Source organism: Lactuca saligna, chromosome 4 (genome assembly GCF_052625555.1).
Source record: "Lactuca saligna cultivar CGN05327 chromosome 4, ASM5262555v1, whole genome shotgun sequence".
Taxonomy (NCBI): Eukaryota; Viridiplantae; Streptophyta; class Magnoliopsida; order Asterales; family Asteraceae; genus Lactuca; species Lactuca saligna.
The window spans coordinates 58349508-58357194 of NC_136420.1; the positions used below are offsets into that span (position 1 = coordinate 58349508).

Here is a 7687-nt window from a genome sequence, read left to right on the forward strand (position 1 = left end):
CATAGTATAGGCATCTACCAGAAATTGTTGAAACAACCTTCTTGAATTAAGTATGAGAGAGAACGAATGATCTCTGTCTTGAATCCTATAAGCGAAATATTCTCTCATTGTACATTTCGCACGCTTGCTGTTGGTCGTAAATGACACACCTCTATGAAGAATGTCAACACTATAACCATCATCCCCATATGGAAATAGCAATGGATATTGGAGAGGAAGGTACGAAGGATGCAATTCAACTGATACGTTGTAGACAACCATTTTTTGTTTGAACGACGATATCCCTCTTTTCGATTGAATCCGAAATGTCACCAATTATTAAAGCAGCAACCTCAGAAGCAGTCGGTAGGTTATATGTTCTTCCATCTTGCTCCCTTCTCCCGATAAGTCGTAATTTCATATCAACTTCTGGATTTTTTTGAAAAGTATCTCTTACCATTCTATAAGATCTAACCAAGACATTATTTGAATCCAACATCACCTTAATATCTTTAACAATATCACTATCAGTTGATGTTGATTGATCTTTTTCACCACTAAAATAAATAAATTTATACATAATATTAGTAATATATACATAATATATATATATATATATATATATACATAATATATATATATATATATATATATATATATAATAATAATAATAATAATAGATTATGAATAAGAAGTTTGAGAAAATACCGAAAACATCTTTGTCTATTTGTAATTTCGTTGTCAGTGTCATAAATGTATAACTGAGAGAATTTTGGTTCCGATCCTTTTGCTGGCAAAAGACTTCCAATACTATGATAATTTTGACCACCCAATCTGAAAATGTAAGGAGCGTTTCCTCTATTGATTGAAGAGTCAATTTTACCACCCATCGACGTGAAAGAAAACATTGAATTGTAACGTCGAATGTTGAATGTTTTTCATGAAGTGCTTGCTTTTTGAATCCATATTTCGAAACATTCTTTCATAAGTAGGGGGTGCATTCTTTAAGTCTGGAAGTTGAACTTTGCCGTAACCACAACATAATGAATAATCCGTGTTCCCATTTTCTTTACCTCTAATGGATTCATTTCTCCATATCTTTGCACGACATGTTTGACATACAACATCTTGATCACCATGATCCAAATATTCTGTAAAATAAAAGCGTTGAATAAAATATCAATGAATTTTATAATTATATAGAACATAGTATCTGAAATGTAAAATGGATTTTATTTTTTCATTACCATTTGAGATACCAACTATACGATTTTCATTGTTCACTTGATGAATATTTTCTACATCTTCTGTCAAATCAATCAATGGGATAGGGGATAAATGTCTTGTCTTCGTTTTTAATTTATAAATCCTGGATTTAACTTGATTGACGATGAAGAAGTTGTTACTGTAGATGCATTTTTTGATGTCATATCATTTGAAAGTACATGGTACTGTCTTTTCTTTGCTAACTTGGAAGTGATATATTTATCGAAACCAATGTTATCTGAATAAAATAAAAATAAAATAGTTAACTAAATAAATAAATATTTACATAATGGATAATAGTATATTTTAAAAACCATAAATAATTACCATTCGTAATGTTAGATAACGGATTTATAACATTTGTAATGTTAGAAAATGGAGTTCTAACATCTGTAAAGGAATGACAGTATTGTATAGTTGTGTTATGCTTTGCAGGTGTTGTAAATGAATTGACATTTTGAGTTTGACGAACAATGTTGGTTGATTGATCTGCAAATAGAAATAACTTATAAAACTTGTAAATATATGTATTCAACTATATAACAGTAAAAGATGGAATATAAAATACTAATACGGTTATAGTTAATGGTTTTTTTGAAGAGATGCTGTAATGATATACTTGGAACGTTTGGTATTGTTTTTATTTTCTTCGATCTTTTATTTTCCAAATATATTTTTCTTTGTCTTCTATTCTCTTTGGCCTGCATGTGGTACATGTTACTGTTGTTTTCTGCATAAGAAGACATAGGTTAGGAAATGAAATGTGAAATTATGTACATAATATGTTTATATAATACAATTGAAGTTAGTTAGAATTAAATAAATAATGATAATAAAGTAAATGTATTTAAAAAGTTACCTTTATTAATTTGTTTATTAAAATGTTAGCATCATGACTCATCATCCTCATTTCCAACCTAGGGTTTATTCGATTTAAATCTACTGTTTCCCCAATTTCAACCAATCGTGGGTTCGGATGATATCAGGGGTTAAAACCCTAGATCTCCATGGAATCAATGAAGGTAAAATTGTGTGATACACGATAATCGTGATGATTATAAATTGCTTATTGATCTTATGTATCTATTCAAGATTATTTTTTTACAATTAGAAAAACATCTATTCCAACATATTGATTATTGTTGTAAATTTCAACCATAAATTCATAGAGAAAACAAAGTGATCTAAACTGATAATACTAACCTGACATATGGATATGGAAATCTTGCAGGTAGAACTGGAATGAGGATTACAACTTTAATGAAGCAGTTTGATGTAAGCTTAATGAAAAAAAAATCGCAGAAACAATTGAACATTAAGAAGACGAATGAGGTGTTTCAAAATTTTGGATTTCACGTTTTGAGTTAAAGTTATATGCTTGAATATTGGAAAAAGATTACGATTATATGATTTTATTGTTGTTGGATCTTTATTAGATATAATCTTCTTCCTGATTTTTTGGAATTTCAAAGATTACAACTAAAAATTAGTTTAATATTCAAATTTCATCTAAAAAAGGAGTATAGAATATTAGAAAATAGTTGGTTGAATATAGGTTATTTACAGAAGATAAGTAAATATGCTGCAATCATTACAAAAATGTATGAATTAATTTTAGAGAATCAAAGATATAAATTTTGTTTACAATTGGTTATTGATTATTTATTAAAAATAACATATTTATCGTGACAAAAATAATAGTTATTCTAAATAATAGACATAAATGTTCCATGTTTAAAATAATCAACATAAAGATGCGAAGGTGATTATGGTTAATATTCATTATTGGAGTCAAATGCAGTTCACGTGTAAAAGCAAAAATGTTCGCATTTGGTAATACAAATCAAAATTGGGTTTCGCATATGAGGTTGTATGGATTGGGGTTAAAGATGCGAAGGTGATTATGGTTAATATTCATTTCGTATTTGGTGAGACAAACAACTCAAATGCGAATGAACTAAAAAAAAATGACTGGAACATGCGAAGAAAGAGGGTGAATGAAGAATGTGAATTTTACAGTAGAATGCGAATTGGGGAAGAAAGCTAAGAATTTCGCATTTTTATTATACAGATTGATTGATTGATTGATTTGTCTTAATTCTTAATTGCGATATATGAAATACTTATCAAGTTAGGGGCAATATGGTCATTTTGAAGTAAAAGAAGCCTTGGTTATTAAATGAATCATACGAAGGATCTGTTATTTGATTTTGGAATTGGGGCGAATAATCGAACCATTTGGAGTTGCGAATTTGATTTTGAAAAGCCAATCAGTTGGGTTCGCATATGAAAACAGATAAGTTTTGATTTTGGATTAGCAATTGGGTTAATTGGTTTATTGATTGAGGGACGATTCGTGAAGAAAAATGCGAAGTCAAGAAGGACTGTGAAATGTGATTTGTTCAATATTGGAGTCAAATTCAGTTCACGTGTAAAAGCAAAAATGTTCGCATTTGGTAATACAAATCAAAATTGGGTTTCGCATATGAGGTTGTATGGATTGGGGTTAAAGATGTGAAGGTGATTATGGTTAATATTCATTTCGTATTTGGTGAGACAAACAACTCAAATGCGAATGAACTAAAAAAAAAATGACTGGAACATGCGAAGAAAGAGGGTGAATGAAGAATGTGAATTTTACAGTAGAATGCGAATTGTGGAAGAAAGCTAAGAATTTCGCATTTTTATTATATAAATTGATTGATTTGTCTTAATTGTTAATTGCGATATATGAAATACTTATCAAGTTAGGGGCAATATGGTCATTTTGAAGTAAAAGAAGCCTTGGTTATTAAATGAATGATACGAAGGATCTGTTATTTGATTTTGGAATTGGGGCGAATAATCGAACGATTTGGAGTTGCGAATTTGATTTTGAAAAGCCAATCAGTTGGGTTCGCATATGAAAACAGATAAGTTTTGATTTTGGATTATCAATTGGGTTAATTGGGTTATTGATTGAGGGACGATTCGTGAAGAAAAATGCGAAGTCAAGAAGGACTGTGAAATGTGATTTGCTCAATATTGGAGTCAAATGCAGTTCACGTGTAAAAGCAAAAATGTTCGCATTTGGTAATACAAATCAAAATTGGGTTTCACATATGAGGTTGTATGGATTGGGGTTAAAGATGCGAAGGTGATTATGGTTAATATTAATTTCGCATTTGGTGAGACAAACAACTCAAATGCCAATGAACTAAAAAAAAATGACTGGAACATGCGAAGAAAGAGGGTGAATGAAGAATGTGAATTTTACAGTAGAATGCGAATTGGGGAAGAAAGCTAAGAATTTCGCATTTTTATTATATAAATTGAATGATTGATTGATTTGTGTTAATTGTTAATTGCGATATATGAAATACTTATCAAGTTAGGGGCAATATGGTCATTTTGAAGTAAAAGAAGCCTTGGTTATTAAATGAATGATACGAAGGATCTGTTATTTGATTTTGGAATTGGGGCGAATAATCGAACGATTTGGAGTTGCGAATTTGATTTTGAAAAGCCAATCAGTTGGGTTCGCATATGAAAACAGATAAGTTTTGATTTTGGATTCGCAATTAGGTTAATTGGGTTATTGATTGAGGGATGATTCGTGAAGAAAAATGCGAAGTCAAGAAGGACTGTGAAATGTGATTTGTTCAATATTGGAGTCAAATGCAGTTCACGTGTAAAAACAAAAATGTTCGCATTTGGTAATACAAATCAAAATTGGGTTTCGCATATGAGGTTGTATGGATTGGGGTTAAAGATGCGAAGGTGATTATGGTTAATATTCATTTCGTATTTGGTGAGACAAACAACTCAAATGCGAATGAACTAAAAAAAAAATGACTGGAACATGCGAAGAAATAGGGTGAATGAAGAATGTGAATTTTACAGTAGAATGCGAATTGGGGAAGAAAGCTAAGAATTTCGCATTTTTATTATACAAATTGATTGATTGATTGATTTGTCTTAATTGTTAATTGCGATATATGAAATACTTATCAAGTTAGGGGCAATATATTTTATTTGAGTTATAACCAAAATCAACTAACTTATCCAATTTAAAACAATAAAAGTATCCAAAAATATTCAAAACCAATAATATTTGACATCCTAAATACCCCAAAATAAAAATCATACCAAGCAATTAAAATATCTTTATAACCAAAACAAATTATCAAAATATATTAAATGTGTCTTATAACCGATAGAAACTCACTTTTCAATTTTTGGAATCAAGAGTGGAGTTTCCTCTGCGGTTGACTTTTTTTTAGCCTTAGTTGAACTTAAATCATATCCAGAATCAACATCATAAATTTCTTGGAGGTTGCGCTTCAAATCACCTGATATTTTGCAAGGACTTGTTGCGGTTGACTTATCAACTGTTGAGGGTGTAAAAGTTTCGTCTGTTTGTGAGATCACATCCTAATTTTAAAAAAAAAAAATGTTTGATTCCTAAAAAAAATAACTAATATAATTAAAAGTTTATATAATAAAATGAAAAACCTTTTGAACAGGCTGTACAACATCATCGGATTCCAAAGCAACTTGATTTAAGGAGACAGATTGATTACTCTAAAAAATAAAATGGAAATATGTTAATCGTTATGTACTTTAACATTAAAGAATTGTAAATTTTCAACAATAAAAAATTACATACCATAAGTTCTATTTTACTTTCCAATTCACAAACAATGGACATATCTTCTATAACTCTGAGAACTGTATAGATGTTATTATAGTTATTGACATTGTATTCTGTAATATCTACAACAAAACCAAACTTGCGGTTTTTCAACACATTAAGTTGCATTGGAAATAGGGCATCACTGTCTCCGGCCTGTAAGATATATTTTAATAAATTAAAAAAATTAAGTAAATGTTTTCTGATTTTAAAGGTATGAATAATATACCGCATCATGTATCTTTTTCAACTTGTAGGCACTTATATTTAACAACCTCCTTGCTTCCCTATCAAAAAGAGTCAATCCAATGGTTCCAGTACAATCTTGTACGTTAATTGGAATTATATACCTAAAACAAAAAATAATTATGTCATTGTTAGTGTTGTTTTAAGATTGACAAAATTAATAGAAATAAATATGTCTATACTTTATAACTGACTGAAATTCAGATTTTTTGCATTGTGCATTTGTACACTCGACAACCATAGTTTCTGAAATTCCCTCAGGGTTGGTATACGAATGATTGATTTTGGGAACAGGGATAATTTTTTTTCCACATTTTTTGCATGCTTCATAATACCATGGTAGATTCTGCCTTATATTAACAATGGAAACAACTAATAAAAACTTCATTTCCTGTATCATATAAAATGTAAAAATTATTAAAATAAATTATGCAAAAATAAAATGTAAAACATATAAAATAATGCAATATACCTTAATTGGTTCGGTGATCTCACATATTGTTTTTAATGGAAAATTGCCCTTAAAGTCATCTGTATATGAAGAAGAGTAGCTTTGAAGTGTAGTTATGCTTTTTTCAGTTATACCGAAATTGTCATGACATTTCAACCTGTAATGTTTAATTTAGATTCATGAATATTAGGTTTTGTGTTTTTTTTAAGTTAAAATACATTATAAAAAAATAAAAAACAATTGGAAACTAACTTATTTTTAAACTCATTTATTTCATAAATGTCAGAATTTATGAACAATTTCGTTACTTCAAAATGACTTTTAGCTTCACCAAGACCTGTAAAAAATGTATATCCAATTATTAAAATTTATATAAAAACAGTAATTATAAACATCTATATATAAAGACTGAATACAAACCATTCCAAATGTTTAGCTTCAAAAACTGCATCACGATAACAACAAAATTAACAGTCGGGTTATTTTTTAGGTATTCTGAAATTTGATATGCTTGACTTCCAAAAATAGTAACCTTCAGATGTACAGAACTAAATAAACCATAAAATAGTATATTAATATTAATTTGTGATTAATTAAAGATAATAAATAATAAATAAATAATACAATATAATCTCACTCTAGGTTGCTAAGAGTGACTTTTATATAATGCTTGGATGGTACTGGATTTGAAGTTTCAAGAGGCCTAAATGACACGATATGTCCAATAACATCTACACAACAGATACCACAAAAAAATAAAAGTTTAGGATTAAATTCGTAATATTTAAATAATAAAATGTATAACCAAAAAAACAAATGATAAAAAATGATTTTATTAATATTTTATGACTAACCAAAGAATGTGTCTTTTGGGCATGTTTGTTCTATGATAGAATTAAAGTCAACAAACATAAATCCATTGACCGGACCCGAGAAATCATCACATTTTTTTAGGATGCTTTTCCAATCCAAAGTTAAGGTCTGTTTATGACCTGTATAACTAAAACCATTAGTAACAGCAGCCATATTGGGTTTTATAACTATATAACTTTCATCTTCCTTTAAAAGATGAC

At 29.0% G+C, this 7687-nt stretch overlaps 1 long non-coding RNA gene across 1 annotated transcript; it reads right to left on the minus strand.

Annotated features, from left to right (window-relative positions):
• Positions 1–7045: 7045 nt before the first annotated feature.
• Positions 7046–7687, minus strand: LOC145038536 (uncharacterized). The gene is made up of 3 exons (XR_013679421.1): positions 7469–7687; positions 7252–7345; positions 7046–7162 (listed from the first exon to the last, which is right to left on the minus strand). It is a non-coding gene; the product is annotated as an uncharacterized LOC145038536 (long non-coding RNA).